The 16,908-nt window shown below is 42.5% G+C and overlaps 2 long non-coding RNA genes across 3 annotated transcripts; both read left to right on the forward strand.

Annotated features, from left to right (window-relative positions):
- The first annotated feature begins 2,618 nt into the window (after positions 1–2,618).
- Positions 2,619–9,684, forward strand: LOC148641210 (uncharacterized). Of its 2 annotated transcripts, XR_015930060.1 has the most exons (4): positions 2,619–2,769; positions 3,511–3,671; positions 6,761–6,927; positions 8,717–9,684. It is a non-coding gene; the product is annotated as an uncharacterized LOC148641210 (long non-coding RNA). The 2 variants fall into 2 exon arrangements; XR_015930059.1 differs by lacking the exon at positions 2,619–2,769 and having other exon boundaries at positions 2,781–3,671.
- A 583-nt stretch (positions 9,685–10,267) lies between these two features.
- Positions 10,268–12,635, forward strand: LOC148641211 (uncharacterized). The gene is made up of 2 exons (XR_015929933.1): positions 10,268–10,454; positions 12,381–12,635. It is a non-coding gene; the product is annotated as an uncharacterized LOC148641211 (long non-coding RNA).
- The last annotated feature ends 4,273 nt before the right edge of the window (positions 12,636–16,908 follow it).

Below are 16,908 nucleotides of genomic sequence, written 5' to 3' on the forward strand. Positions count from 1 at the left end.
CTCCCAGGCACAGATTCTGAGGCTCTTTATCGGAAAAGTTCATAATAAAAATCTGTAGATGTCATAAAGAGCATGAGCGAGGGGGCAACATCTGCTTTTGCTCATGAAAAGAAACCTATCTTCTTGCTAATTGTGTAAAATAAGCCGTGATTAAAGGATGCACGCCCCCAGGCACTTGAAAACGCAGACAGACACCCCTACCTTTGACAAGGAATGTGAGCTGTCAAAACAGACCTGTGTAGTCAGGAGGCACTTCAACTTTGTCTGTTTGGAAGATTGAACCAACCTCATTTGTTTTCTATTTTTTAAGCTTCCGAGCAAAAAGGCTCAGGTAAGGTTTTTGTTTTTAAAAAGAGATCCAGGTATTTCGTTCTACTTTTCCCTTCCTTTGGGAACTAAATTTGTTTCCCAACGAGATGTCCTAGGTCACCGCAGCTCCATTGAGATCATTAAGGAATCGTAAATAGGAAGCAAGTGCTCGCCAGAGTGGAACAACCATGTCCAGCGTCCTAATAATACCGAACATCGAAGAACACGTTAATCATGACTTACCTAAAGAGGAGAAAAAAAATCAGCATAGACCTCATTAAAATAATTTGTTTCACTCTTTATCCCTGCTTCATTCTTCTTTGTGTTGGGTGCCAGGTATTACATAGGTAGCTTTAAGGCACTGCGTCGTAATTAACAGTCACATTTTTCTAGCAGTGCAGACAATGCTGGAGTTTCCCTAATTCCAGATCAAGTTCGGCTCACTGCCGGTATGTTCTTTATATCTCACGTTCAGTGATAGTCTTCCCAAAGCTTAGAGCAAGACTTAGTGCCAATCCCTGATTAAGTGACAATTCTGCATTTTCTATAGCCCATCTTATTGACAGACTGCAGAATTTCACCATTTCACCTTAGGAGTTGAGAAGACACAAGACAAGCTGAACTTTTTCATTTTACATCACAGATAGTGTGCCAGTGTGTGTCTCTCCAAAGTGTATTTTAGAACCCTTTAATCTTTGTTCACACAAACAAAGACCTTTTTCAGGAGAGGAGAATTTTCTTTGAAGTGCCTGGCATTTCAGCTGAACTGGGGCATGAAGGGGAACTGAAATGCTTTTTTTATATTTCTGGGTTAGAAAGAATCCGCATTGATCAGTGCATTTCAAACCACAATAAAAGTAAAATGTACACAGTAAAGTGTCAAACCTCCAATTTACATCACAAAACAGATTACATTTCCAGGTCTGCAGAGAGCCACATTCTGAGATTCAGAACGAGGCAACAGAACTTCTGGTGCTGTGAAGCAGCCTTGTTACACTGTAAACAAGCAGGCTTGTGAGCACATCTCTTTTGTACTTTTTTGTAATAGAATAATGTTCAATGTTTTTCTTTTTTTTTTGTTTGCATTATATTTGTATGTACAGGAGTGCTGTGTGTCCATAAAAAAAATTCCCTCAGGGGACAATAAAAATCTTGTCTTAATCCAATAGAAATATCGATCATGACTTCAACATGGTATTGCCCACAAATACAACTTAAAATCTGCATACGGATCATGTTGGAACTTTTCTGCAGTGAAATATCTACTGCACAACCTGGACTTATCTGCTCCTCCATCGCATGGACTAGTGAGCAGGAAGGGCCCCTTCACGACACCATTCTCACAAACTCTCACTCTCGCCCGTGGTGAGACCATGGTTTTGCGACAACATGGTGACTTACGGTACTTTCACGAAGTCACGATTTTGTGCTTAATTCGGAATTTGTCGGATTGACCACTACCATCATTTATTTTGTTACAGAGATGTAATAACCGGTCTGAGAGGTTGGGACTGCAGTTCCCCTTGAAGAAGAGATTCAGCCCCTGGATGGTAGTCAGGGAGATTCTAGGCCACAGAGAAAGGGACTGGGCATGAGAAACACATGTTACAATTCTGCATTGTAGTCCTTTTGTGACAATCCCTGCTGGGACTGTCGCTTAGCCACTCTCAGCCAAGTGTCAGACAAACGCCAAGAGGCCAGGCCTCCTGTCACAGGAAATACAGCTCTTCCAAGTTCCAAGGAGACATCACCTTCTGCAGCCCCCTGTCACATCCACCTCTGGACCGCTCTACTGGAGACTTTTAAGCACTCTTTAACCAGGTTTGAAGATGCTGCACACCTAAAAAAAAGTATCACATTATTTTTCTTTTTGTAATCAGATATTACAAAGCCATTCCTGTCTGCATTTCCTGAAGTTGGGAGACCGACCCTTCTGCAAGACTGAAACACTATATCTCCTGTACCTCTAGTAGTGTTTTAGTTCAGATTAGTCACACACAACGACCCTGCATTACCACCGGAGAGACTAGGATCCAAATGTTTAACAGAATTTGGAATTATGGGAACAGGTGCAAAGGTCTTGACCATAATTTCTTTATGGCTCTGCCCATTTCGGATGAAAGTTGGACCTCCTCAAGCCTGAGTCATGCAAACAGCATCAACGTGACACTTCCCTGCCGTCTCACTGTTTATTAGGGTGTAGAGATCGTCCAGCAGACGTATACAATTAAAGTTGCCTGCTCTGAACACAGAGGTTACAGCTGGTGTGTTCTCTCCGGTTCCAGCAGGGTGATGCTGCACTAACCAGATCCCCACACATGGGGGCAGTGGTCTCCCAGTCCAGCAAGCTCCATCAGCTCATAGGCAGAGAGACCTGAACCAAAGCGACAAGAGAAAATTCACAGGCTCACTGAGGTGCAGGAGGCGGAAAAGAAACACATCCAGAGCAGCACCTCAGAAGTGCGTTAAAAACAATTTCTGTCCTGCTTATTTTGCTCAGTGCCTTCATCGGTGGGGAGGGGGTTATATAACCTTTGAAAACCACAATTGTATAAAAGGGGGTAAACAATTCGACCACTTAAACGACAATAATGAAGGCTAACCAGTAAAAGGCAAATCAATCAGAAGGAGGGAGCTTGGTAATAAGAATCATAAACTACATGTGAGTAAAGCGGTGGCAATTGAAAGCAATTCACTGGGGACAACAACATCCATGAATTGGATGCTTTGTGAACGCTTGGAATACGTGGTGAGAAAAGTCTTAGTTCAACCCGCTCGGTTAACGGGTAGTCTCCCGGCCACAGGACAACGAGGCTGGAGCCCCATTCAGACAGTGAACCCAGGGGCAGCTGCAAGGTGGAGACGAATGTGAAGGGATGCGTATGTAATTCAGGGTGGTGGTGATGGTGATTAGGTACAGCTGTGTGAGATTGATTTGTCAGTGTCATCCGTCCCCAACGTCAGTTAATAATTCTCATTCAATGAAATCAACAACACCACATGCAATCAATTGTAAAATAAGTATAGGACCGTTTTTGAAAAAATCGCATGTTAGCGTTTTGCTGGATGTTCTTGGGAGCGTGCTTCTGATTGTTACAGGAGCGAGTCTGTTGCTCTTTCGCTGGTCGGTTCACCCCCAGCTGCTCTTGGAGGGCTTCTGGGTGTGTCTCGGGAGGTTATTTTCAATCTGTTTCTTCACAGGCAGACAGCTAGAACCAACGAGACACCTCCCCCTGGCCGGCCCTCCTCCGCAGAGCCGGGTAGAGAGACCTGCGCTGAAGAGGAGAAGAGAGCGCCTAGGGGCAATCAGAAACGCGAGAGCAACATCGCTAGCAGGAGTGCACGGACGACCCACGAACAAGGTGGCCCTTTTTCATTAATAGGATTCCGTTCTAAAAACTGCAGGCCTTTAGGAAACGTGGGAGACTGTTGTTATAAGCCGGAGAATGAAGCGCCTGTTTTTAGTCCCCCTGATAAAAAGGCAGCCCAACTGCGTTGCACTGATTTTATTTTTCCTTCCTACTCCAGAAACCGCACCAGACACCGAGAACAGAAGCTTACTTAACGAATCGTGACACACAAATTTTTTTGTTTTTTGCGCGGAACAAAATCACACCACCTCTCTTCCTTGCGCTTTGCTCCCAACACCCACTCGCTGTTTTTCCGAATGTTTCAATTCCCATATGGAGTCTGCTCATCTGCAGGTTTAAAGATCTAACTTGTGTCGCCGCTCTTGGAGGAGCAGACGCAGCACCTCGAAGCGAGTCTGCCAGCCGACGCAGTAACACACTTCCGCTGGTTTGTTCCAGGGGAGGCTGCCAAGGGGGTTATTTCGGGGTGATTTCTGTCAGCTGTCCCGAACCCAGTCCCAACACAGCGCTGAGGCGTTGACATCTTCTGGTGCCCTCTTCTGCTGTGTGCAAGGAGAGGGCTCTATAGCAAAACCACTTGGGAATGCTTTTTACTTTTTTCTTGGCGATAAATGACGTTTGTAGCACTCTCGCGCTGCCTGCGATATTGAGGACTAGTTAGGTCACCGTGTTGGTTTTTAGAAACCTTTCCTTCTGTTTTCGTGTAACCAGTGAGTACACAAACGTACACTATCATTGCTAATTCGTAAAGCCTTTACTAGCATTAGAAAATCAGACGCTTAGAAAACAAATTCTTGGGTAATCTTTGTAATCCAGGTGCGTTAACACAGCACTGGCAACGGAACTGAGCCGGTGGATATGCACACTTACTGTACAGTTCACGTAAAGAACTCGTTGTCTGCAGCCCTGCCACCCAAACGGAACTGTTTGATGACGGATTAAAAAGCAATCTGTCTTCTTCACTCATGTTCGTGGGAATACCACCTAAAGGAACGATTAGAATCGTGCTACACGAAAAAGGAGCTTTTTTTAATCTTCCCAATTAAAGAGCGATAATGTGTGGCAAAGTAGTATCTCAAAACAAAGCTTTTCCTTCCTAACCATCAACAGGGAGAGATGTAGGAGACACATCGACAGGTGCTGTTGGCACACTGACGTTATTAGAAGTACGTGTTTTCTCGAGATCTGAGTTTAATATTAAGTAATGCACAACGTCTAATTTTGCCAACATGCAATCAAGCTTCACAAAATAGCCTAGCTTCTGTTCCGTGGAACCGAAAAGTATTTTTTCTTTTGTTCTGGGAATAATGCTTCACATGAACACCTGTTTCTCTTAATGGATATCGCAGTTTGGGTTTATTTTTATAATGAATGACGAAGGTATCCAGTGGGGGTGTTTGTTATCGAGAAAAATGAAGAGTTGATTTCTAAACAACCTGTGGTAGAACAAAACTATGTATTAGATATAGATACAAGTCCGTATCTATGTTCCTTGAACTCTTTTAATTGACGATGGATATCTCAAGTGGGTAGCTGTGTCAGCATGCGTAGGCTGCAAAGGAACAAGTAATAGGTTTATGAAGAAGGCTCCATGGCCGAAAGGTTGTTTTCTTTCTTCTTTTTTTCACTATGGAATAAACCTGTTACTTGTTCCATGGATATCTCACTGCTATTTTTATCATGGTCTCGATCTTTGAAGGGGAATTGCAACGCTATCTTTATATTTCGGGGTTGGAAAGAATCCGCACTGATTCATTTCAAACCACAATGAAAGTAAAATGCACACAGTAACGTGTAAAACCTCCGATTGACATTACAAAATAGACTGAATTCCCAGATATGTGCAGAGCCATATTTTGCAACTCATATTTTACCCATATTTTGAACAAGACAACAAATGTCCCATGATGTGTGCGGTCCTATTACATTGCATTCACAAGCCTTTAAATCTCTTTAAATCCAATAGAAATATTGCTCTTGACTTTGAGATGGCTTTGCCGACAAATACTACTTGCTAACTCTGCATGCAGATTACACTGGGACACTTCTGTGAAATGTCTGCTGCACAACCTGGACTCGTTCACTGGTAGATCGTATTACAATAGTCACTACAGTGACTAGCGAGCAGGAAGGGCCACTTCACATCGTAATCTGTGCAAACTCTTGCTCTCGCCGGTGGGGAGACCAGGAATTTGCAACAAAATGGCTACTATACGTTACTTTCATAAAGTTCATGATTTTGTGCTTAATTCAGAATTTGTCAAACTTGACGATATGGCCAATATATTTATTTTCTTACAGAGATTTAAAAACTCAGAAATTGGGACTGCAGTTCCCCTTTAAGTGTCTAAAGGCCTTCCTTGGATGCTAAGGGCCTCCAGGGACTCGAGGCTTAGTATCCTTGGCCCAAGCCTTGGAAAAGATTCCAGGTTTGGAATGCAGCTTGGAGATAGTTTGTGATTTATGCTTTAATATAGCATTCATTTGACTCATCCAGTTTTTACCAGTAGAAAAAAAAATGCATATAACAGGCAACATCACTCTACATACTGTATGTAGTAGTTTTGACAAACTCAAAATTACTTACCTTTACACACTATGTGAACATTTGTATCACAATAGTTAAAATAGGTAGCTGCGTCAGCATGCGTAGGCTGGAAAAAAAACAAGAAAAGGTTTATTCCAAGCTGAGAAGAAAATAAACACAACCTTTTGGCTGTGGAGCTTTCTTGTGTGTGAAGACACATGCACACCTACACACCTGAAGAAGGCTCCACAGCTGAAACGTTGTTTCTTTTCTTCTCTTGTCGGCATGGAATAAACTTCCACTTGCTCCTTCATATTGTAGTTGCATCCATGGTGAACCCCAAGGGTGTGAGGAGCACCCCAGAGAGATAACTCCTTCCCTGTGCAGTAGACTCTGTCTAGCCACACAGGGGTGCCGGTAGCTGGGGTTCGCGTTTTAAATACCATACACAGCACGGCATGAACTCCACTGCACTGCAGGTTCTCTTAAGGTTGTAAAAGGAGCAGGAGGAAAAAAAGAAACAGATGGTTCCATTTCACTTTCATCTTTACAGGCCTTGGCAAGCAATCCTTTGTGTTGACTTGAGAGATCGCCTAGAAAGACGTTGAAGTAAGAGAGACGAAGCAGAGAAAAGCCTGTCCTGACCCAGACTTGTCACTGTCGAGACAGCAGCTGCCCCCGTATTAAAATTTACAGGGACTCCAGTTCTCCAGAATGCAGGTTCACAGTTTCTATGATTTATAGCTTTGTATTGTGGTCACTGCTTTGCCTTAGGGTTTTTTTTAAAGGGGTACCAATGCCTTTACCAGGAACAGAGAAAGGAAGTCTTTGAAACAAAGATGGCTAAGGTAAAAATGTATTTTCTCACAAGATAATTATCGATTGTAGCCCTTCAGTAAATGTGGGGGAACACATATAAGGAATTGGATTAGAGTTTATAGAACGAATGTTTGGGAGGGAGGACAACAGCCAAGTTCCATCACCCTCAGCTAACTGTAATTTGTAATCAATCGTGACATTTCCTCACTTAAACAGTATTAATACCATTCAAGATCCCCTTCTCTCCCTCACATACATCTTTTGCATCCCAGCTCCACCTCTGCTGCTGCCCCTGGTCCGCTGGTCTCTCCTCAGTCTGCAGGGGGGTCCCAGTCTCCTCGTCTGGCCAGGGGGTCAGCCCTCAGCCAAGCGAGCAGAATTATTCCGACTTAAAACACTCAATAAACCTTTTAATACCCCTCATTCTTGGCTGTTGGCATTCCTAGTCAAATATTAAAATAGAGAGATCATACCAAACTGGTTCATAATAAAGGAGTGCAATTCTGTTTTAGCAACCTCTGTAAAACTGCTCTAGTTATCCTATTATAAATATTTTGTTTAAACCAAAATGTTTTTGCAGTTTGTGTTCCGGTCAGCCATCTTTTATATAAGTAACTGCCGAATTGGATTTGTAAAATTTGCCTTATTAAATTTCAGAGCAAGTTCCCAAGGAAGTTAGCTTACTGCTACACAGAACGCTATGCACACAAGTCAGACGGTGGAATGTGGTTTAGGCTGTGTGTTCTCCAGTATTGCCCCTGCTTTCACTGGCTAGTGTTTTTTTTTCCCTTGCCTCCGAGAAACTTTCATTTTAACATAGCCTCTTATAGCTGTCTGAGCCCATGGAAATTGATTTCAGGCTCAGATCCGTTTCATTCTGTAAAAAAAAAAAGATAAGTAACGCCTGTTCAGCAGAGGAGTAACTTTGAAAGGCTCTTTGTTTTGCTACATACTTTGCAACTGCAACTAAAAAAAAAATCTTATGCTGGTGTGAAAAACAAACCCACAGTAATCCTACCACCCAAAAAACTCAAAAGGTCTTTAAAGAGTCTCCTTATCTTTAATCTGGGGAAGATCATACTTAAAAAAAAAAACATGTAGGTGAAAATGTATCTAAGTTTCATCCTTGGCACATTAGCGATAGCTGTGGGTTTAAGACTGTCGCCAGGATGTCTTTAAGATCCACTCGTGTTGGATCAAGAAGCTAGAAAAAAAAAAGTGGTGGATAAAAAAAAATTCTGTGAAGAAGGTTCAGTTAAAAGGAAAAAAGTGGTTTAGAACCTTCAAAAATGAGGCTGCGTGAGATTCGAACCCGAATTCTTTCCCCCCTTCCATTTTCTATCCACTTCAGGGTCACAGGGGAGCTGAAGCCGATCCCAGCAAGCAAAAGGAGCAGGGCAGGGTACTTCTCCGGATGGCACACCAGTCCATCACAGGACACACGCGCTCACACCAGCGTCAATTTTTCCAGAAACCTATTAACCTACCAGAATGTTTTTTGGACTGTACCGTAGGAGGAAACCACAGCACATAGAAGAAACCCACACGAAAATGGGGGAGAACTTACAAACCCAACGTACCAACACAGACAGCACCCTAGGAATTTAACCCAGGCTCCCAGTGCTACAAGGCCAACCACCAGAATTCTTCGCAAATAAAATACTGATCCGCAGTTTCCAATCTCTTGCAGGGCTGCTCTAATCTGCGTTGTGAACAACCCTCAGGTCTCCATACTACATCTCTGTAAGGGCTTCAGGAAAGTCCACTGACTCGGGCCCGTCCCTCAGAACAGCCACCCACAGGCAGGACCCGCGGAGAAAGAACTTGACTGGCTTTTAAACATCAAAGAGTTCACCCCGCTGCCCTCTCGCGAGGTTTTTTTTCTAAAAATTCTGCTGTTGCCTTTTGAAAGCAAAGCTTCTGAAATATTGCTTTCTGTTTTCCAGGCTGAGACGAGGTGCTGTCTCGGTCGCTCGGAGGGACCGAGGTGAACGGGTGGACCCGGATGGGACAGCGCTGGGGGGGAGTCCGTGTGCTTTGGACACAGAATAAAGAGCCTGGGACAGAGATGGGTCAATTGCTGAGCTCAGCTGCTGCATTGACCAACCCTACTTAGGACACTGTTGGTCAGTTCAACATAGTTTTCCCCCAAACACAGTAGCAGCTTTGTTTGTCCACTCGGTGCATTGTGTCTACTTGCGAGCATTTGTGAAAAGGTAAAAGCAATGAGGTGTTGAAGGGTGGTGACCTCCTTGCAGGAGACCACCAGCTACCCCAAAGCACAAGTGGACTGAGTCAGAGGTTTTCACCTTGTACAGCACTTGATTATCAACCATTAAAACAATCCTTTCAAAAAGTTGAAGTTAACCAGCCCAGCTTGTAAAAGGAGCTTACAGAACCAAAGAATTAGTGGGAACACATGCATGCACACACCCATGAATTTGTATCTTCCAGTCTTTGTGAAGCCACACCGAAAAACCCCTTTGCATGGTTAAAACAATCTGCTTCTGCTTCATGACCTGGCTGTTGACGACAGCACCTAGGAGGAGACAGAATGACCTGCTGGACAGGGCGCTGCTTTCCAGCTTCACTTCTGCTCATCTCTAGGTGTCTTTTAACTCTGGATTCTCGCAAATAAAGCTGTATCTTTGAGGACCAGCCCGCTGAGTCATTTTTCTGAAAGTGCTCGAAAGGACAAGAAAGAGCGCACTCTTATTCAGACATCTTTGTCACATACAGCTCAGGAAGCAACATCAGCTGTTCACTGCAGTAACAATGTGTGGGAAACGGTTATACAGGGTGAAAAACACACCTGTATTGTGCACCAGTTGTATAGAAGGGTGTTTGTCCTGTCCAAATTTTCCCCTGCCCTTTACCAATCATGGCCTAATAATCCCAATCTATGAACTGTCTTCATCACTCTGTTCTCCACCCCACTGAGAGCTGGTGTGTGGAGAGAGTCCCCATTGCCTCTAAAGCACTTCAGGTGGAGTATCCAGAAAAGTGCTATATAACTGTAAGGAATTATTATATTATTCATAATAAAAGCGAATTAATGAATTGACTTAGTACTTATGGTAACAAGGCTGGTGGCAGCTCCGTTAACAGTAATGAACTGTCTGAAATTAAAATACGCCTTTCTCCACAGTTCCTGTTTGGATGACCGTAAAAGAAGCTCTGGTTTCCCTCGACACAGGTGTGCACGTCATGATTGAGCCGTTTGAAAAATAGCCAGGTGCTTGAACTGCACCGGAAGGTTGTAGCAGCTGTTGCTGCTTCCCATAAACAAAAAACAGCAGAGGTAGTTGAAGCAGGTAGCTGCGTCATCATGCGTAGGCTGCAAAGGAACGAGTAAACGTTTATTCCAGGCTGAAAAGAGAAGAAAAGAAACACAACGTTTCGGCTGTGGAGCCTTCTTCAGGTGTGAGGTAAACAGCCGAGTCCCCGACCTCCAGCTCTCCTGCAACGAGACGCCACCGCTTCTGTTGGCTCATTAAATCCCAGTACAAAATTGCGGCGCTGACGAAACTTTCGTTTGTATTTTACATTTTAAACACTTCTATAGTAAATTAATGCAGTGAACGGATATAGACATCGAATCATTTTAAAACAATGGGGATTTAAAGCTAATGGAGATTCTCAATTGAATTTGACGCTGAAAAGAAAACTGTCAGAAGTATGAAGTATTAAGCCACAACTGTCCATATAACATAACAGATGCGCAAGGTGACCCGTGATCAAATCCACCAAAATGTTAGCACAAACCAGCTTATGTCTATTTTAGTGCTTTCGAACACTAAACGCTCTAGATGTTTACTATTTGCATTACTGAAACTAAACGTGTCTTAATTCCGCCGTATATAACCACTCCCACGGGTGTATGACCTGGCAGTTTAACAGATTAGCCCCGATCTCCTGCCGATGACCGTCCGAAAACACTACAGAGCTGAGGAGCGTCGATATAAGGCAACGTTTTTCTAAGCTATCCTTAGGTATTATTTCCTTAACTGTAATGCTATAAACCAACAATGAATACACTTTAATTTGACAAATTCTTCTTGGAGATTGCATCATTGCATTTTAACACTGGAAAACTATGAGAGGAAGAAGGTTACATGTTTTTTTTATTTTGTCTGCCTAGATAACTTAAATACATTCAAAGGCCTTATTCCATGTCCTTTTTCAAGTGCGTTTGATAACTGTACAATTAAAGTGAAGACCGAGGCACGTCTTGCATATACTGTATATTAACGTTTCCAATCGCGTATTAAACATTTAAATACTAAAAAAACACCATATTAATCTAAAAACGAGGGCGTGTCTACTTATATTAAAATTAAGTTATCGTTATATTAGCATTTTAATAAAATCATGTTGAAGTTATCATGCACCCTTCACAAGCCTGTGAAGCTGTCACGGGTTTGAAGACGAATTTACCCACGACACGGGACTTGGATATAAGCGGAACTAAATTTGACAGCGACACAACACTTTTTAAACACTGCGACACCACTGACACCTACAAATTAATAAAAATGCCCTGGAGGAAACCTTTGCGCAGAAGATAAATTGTTGTACTCCATGTCAATAAAATGTTTTGACAGGTCTGAAGGCCTCATCTGTCGTCAGTCAGTGACTGCGCTACTTGTAACTAATCATGAGTGGTTTCCTAATGCAATTCTTCTCATTCCAACTGAAATTCCTTCGTGTATGTCTGCGTTAATGTATTAATTAAATTGTATAATATATTTAAATATACAATACAATATAGTGCATATGAATACATTAAATGTATAAATGTAAGGAGAGAAACAAACCACGTAAAAATCAGTTTATCCGTTTACCCTGAAAATTTGGAGCTTGTGAAATGTCTGTCTAAATCGTGGACGTTTGGTGTTTTTTCTGTTAAAATCTAACCGAACGACTTTAGCTGTGAAAGGTTTCTGAAAGCAGAGCATAAAATGGTTATTTTTAAATTTTAGATTGTTTCTATCCTGATACCCTACCTAGAGAAACCCTGTCTGCGCTACAGAAAAAGGAACATTGCTTAATCGCTCAGGGTCCTTGATATGCTAAATAGCAGTCCTTTGTTTTGGAAACAGCTTAAGTGCCAGAGTTGTAGTAGCCTTAAAGAGAAAGAGCTTTCAAGCATGAAATCCAGCTTATGGATATCATCTTTCCATTAGGATAGCAACACCAGACTCCATTGCTGTCACTTAGACTTTAAACCCCAGTATGCCAGGCCTGTTGACTGATCTGTTTTCTAGATCGGAGAATAATTCAGCTCTTCACAGGATGTTAAATGCACCGTTTGCTTTTCCTGAGCCTGAGCTGCTATTGTTTTATCTCCACAGGCTTCATGTGGGACTTGGAGAGAGGGGATCTCTGCACAGGTGAGCCCAGTTGCTACCAACTTGTTACCTCTGACTCAGTCCACTTGTGCTTTGGGGTAGATGGTGGTCTCTTGCAAGGAGATCACCGCTCTTCACCAGCTCATGGCTTCTACCTTTTCACAAATGCTCACAAGTGGACACCATGTTTAAAATGATGCCTTCTTTCCTTACCTGTAATCCTATTAACCTACAATAAATACACGTAACTTTTACAAATTATTCTTATAGCTCGTCATTGCATGGTTTAATTTTGTTTTCTGTCAGCCTGTATATCTCAAATGCATTCCAAGGCCTTGTCCAAGCAGAAATATCTGCTTACAGTGGGATTTATTCAGTCTGTTTCCTTGGGGACAGTGCTTATGCCCATTTAAATAGTTGTTCTGTGACAACGGTACACAGAAATGGGAGAACGAGGGAGCCAGTCCCATGGACAATGGTAGGACACAACAGGAGGTGAGAATGCATGTCAATGGCACTGTTTCTACAGGCAACTACATGTGCGCTTACAGGGCATCACTGTGGCTCAGAATTGCTAACATATACTGAGGGCACTGCTGGACTTGGCTGTGCTGCTGTTCCTGCCCTTTAATACCATTTCCAAGTGCAAGACACTTCATTTCCCCCACCATGCATGATTTGCATGTGAGTAGTTTGAATAGGACTCGCATTTTATTCGTAAGATGTACTTTTTCTGTAGTCTTAAATGATACTCATAAAACATTAATGTTAACGATATGTAAATACCAGGGCTCCAAATCTACACCTTTTACTTTTTAAACCAAAAGATATTTCATCCATTTTCTAACCATTTCTTCCAATTCCGGGGCCTATATCCTGGCAAGCACTGGGCCAGGAGCCTTCTTCGGGTCCCATTGCAGGGCAGACACACACATTCCCAGTCAGTTAAACTACCAGTATGTTTTTGGACTGTGGGAGAAACCCGGAGAAACCAGAGGAAACCCACGTGAACACGGGAAAAACATACAAACTCCATGTAGAATGTGACCCAGGTCTGGAATTGAACCCAGACCCCAGTGCTGTGAGGCAGCAACACAGACAGTGCCACCATGCCACCGTGCCACCACAAAACATCTTGAATGCACTAAAACAACACCATAACAATATCCAGATACTCATTTTCAAAACTTCTCGCAACACAGGAAACATGTCCAGGATGGCATTTGCTTGATTCAGCCTGGAAAAAGACAAATCAAACATCGTCTTAAACCAGAGGTGAAAAGGATACTTTACAAAACAGCACTTATAATTTTGCTTTTGTTCTTTGGGTGATACTACCTAAGTCAGCCCCATAATCAGATTCAGCTGTTACTCTGAAAAACTCAGAAGAATCATCTTTAGCAGTTTTGCCTCAGTTTGTTAGACCTACTGTAGCAAAAATAACAGCACAGACGGGATTTTTTTGTAATTGAGTCAACTGCTTTTGACATTGAACTCCACTCTATCTGTGGAATGATTCACTGGAATTTTATAACTTGAAGGGCTTTTGTCTTGTTTATATTCCCTGGTTTAATTAAGCATGCAATCACAGGATGTTCTTAATTAAAAGCAGGTTTGGTATGCTTTTATTTTTCTTTCTCAAAATTAATTTGACAGTCTTTGCAAATTTTCAGTACAAATACTAGTTTAAACTAGTAAGAAGTGAGGGGTTTATCATATTCATAAGCAGGTGTTGGACTGGAGCCAGTATTCCCTGGACGGAGAAGTACTGAGACATTGTTCTTGGGTGTCTGTTCCAAGCGACTCAATAGTAGTGCATCCTACTTTGTACTGTACACTGGGATTCTAGAATGTGTGTTCTCTTTGGCAGGAATTGAAACTTAAACCTGTAGAAAAATCTTTCAAGTAGGTAGCTGAGACAGCATGTGTAGGCTGCAAAGGAACAAGTAAAGGTTTATTCCATGCTGAAAAGAGAAGAAAAGAAACAACATTTCAGCAGTGGAGCCTTCTTCGGGTCCCAAAATCATCCGGAAACTAGGATCACACCTTCCCCCTTCTCTCAACAACAGACTCGTTCCTACAAATTCTCTCTATTCATTTGCAGGTTTTGAATTCACACCTCTCTTCTCCTCTTTTGACTTCACACCACCTAAAAAAAAAGAAAAATCTTTCAAGGCAGTGTCTCTGTTATTCATTTCTTAAGGTACAAATGCATTGGCCGAAATAGCTAGGTCACAACTGACACTGCAGGAATCGCCAGCATTGTTGTGAAAACTAATACTTGAGGCTTTGGCACATTTCAAATGATGGTAACATTTTTGTCATCTCAAACCAGTGCCGTTTGGTTCTAGTGTCCAAAATCAGTCTCTTGCACAGTAACAGGGCTCCCAGTTAATTCATTTTCTCTTTCTGCTGCAGTGCATTCAGTTGTGCAAGAGTTCCTGATGTTTTTGGTCTCTGCAGACATGTAACATTACAGTACATACTGTGTCTAGTTTATCACAGTACATTCTAAGTTATGATCATATCCAATTTGTTCATTGTATGCATGTTTGCAAATGTCAAAATAATGGATCTTGTATGTGTTGACCTACTTTGCTTCAGTAAATTAATCCAGCATCATTTTATTCAGCAGTGAATAAGAAAATAAGCATTAGAAAGAAATGGGTGTCGCTCTGAATTCAGTGGATTCAAGTTCTCATTCATACTTGTAGACATATCCTAACTTAAAACTTGATCTTCTATGCAGACTATCATCTATGTATGTGTATTGATGTTGTTGATGTTTATTTCTGTGTCTGTAATATAAATAATAATAGCTTACACTTATATAGCACTTTTCTGGACCCTCCAGTCAAAGTGCTTTATAGGTAATAAGGACTCCCCTCCACCACCACCAATGTGCAGCCCCACCTGGACGATGCTTCCTTGCCTGTAATGCTATAAACCAACAATGAATACACTTTAATTTTACAATTTTTTTCTTAAAGATTGTCATTACATTTTAACCCTGGCAAACTATAATAATAATTAATAATAATTGCTTACACTTATATAGTGCCATTCTGGACACTCCACTCAAAGCGCTTCACAGGTAATGGGGATCCCCTCCACCTCCACCAGTGTGAATTATCCACCTGGATGATGCGACAGCAGCCATAGTGCCCAGTACTCACACCACACACCAGCTCTCAGTGGGGATGAGAGCAGAGTAATGAGGCCAATTCATAGAGGGGGATTATTAGGAGGCCATGATCGATAAGGGCTAATGGGGAAATTTGGCCAGGACGTCGGGGTTACACCCCTACTCTTTTCGAGAAACGCCCTGGGATTTTTAATGACCACAGAGAATCAGGACCTCGCTTTTACATCTCATCTGAAAGCCAGCACCTTTTTACAGTATAGTGATCTAAAAAGATGTTTTTGCTCTTTTCATGCTGAGCACCATCTTGACACCCTTCAGAATGTCAGGATGGAGGCTTGGAAGTGGGTCCAGAGCTCTCGGAAATGCCATCAGAACTCCCCACTCCTTGTTTATCGCGTGCAACGGTTAAACTCGCTGCACATCACAGAGCCGGCTGATTGTTCACATCGCTCCCAATACTCGGGCACGTCAAAATTTCAGCTGTTGACCGATTAAAAACAGCTGACAAAAATGAAGACGGAACCCCAGATGTTTGCTTCAGAGCAGTTTTATAACGCATGCCGTGAGCAGAAAGCTGTGTTATATAAAAGGGGGTTCCAACAGTAGCCCCTTTCTCCTTCCATCACTGCTCCCGTTTCCAAAACAAATTCTGCCTCCGAAACAGCCTGTCAGCCCAGTGCTGGTAACTGTCACCTCAGACTGAACTGCATTCAGCAGTTTTGAATGGCGCTCTTTAAAATCAGAAGGCCCTCTCTCCTTTCATTCGTTCAGCGAGTCGTTTGGCTCGGTTTCCAGCAACACCTCCCTGTCAGTCAGCCAAGGACAAGCAGAGAAGCTGGGTTTGCTTGGTGTTGCCTTTTTTTCCACACTTTCTGCATTGATTTTTGCATTTACTCTCAAATCTCGGCCCAAGGTCACTTATTCTGTAAGATGTGTCAGAACCATGCTTGACAAACAGAGGGGGCCCATTATCTTCTTAGCTGAATTTCAATTTTAAGGGTTTGTTTAAAATTGGTCACACCAGGTCCACAGGAGGCGGCAGAAACGCAGTTGAAATTCCAAAGATCTTGAGTGGCTTCTGTAAAGACCAGCGCTTTAGTACAATCCGAACTTCTGTGCATTATCCAATGTCCGCACCTGATTTAGATATCGGAAAGCTGTGATATAAATGAATCCACTGTGCTTATCGTACTGTCTTACTTAGTTTGGCCTTGTCACCACAGCAACAGTGAGCGCTGTCCGCTCTCCTGCGGGGTCTGTGACCAGCACATTCCCGCTGACCAGTTAACAGAGTACCTCGGGCTCGGCTGTGGTCTGGAAAGGAACAGACAACACATTTACGAGGAGCTGTCTTGGGAAGGTGAAGTTCGTTTGAATCACGTCTTC

This window comes from Lepisosteus platostomus, chromosome 25 (assembly GCF_059453375.1).
Source record: "Lepisosteus platostomus isolate fLepPlt1 chromosome 25, fLepPlt1.hap1, whole genome shotgun sequence".
NCBI classification, from domain to species: domain Eukaryota; kingdom Metazoa; phylum Chordata; class Actinopteri; order Semionotiformes; family Lepisosteidae; genus Lepisosteus; species Lepisosteus platostomus.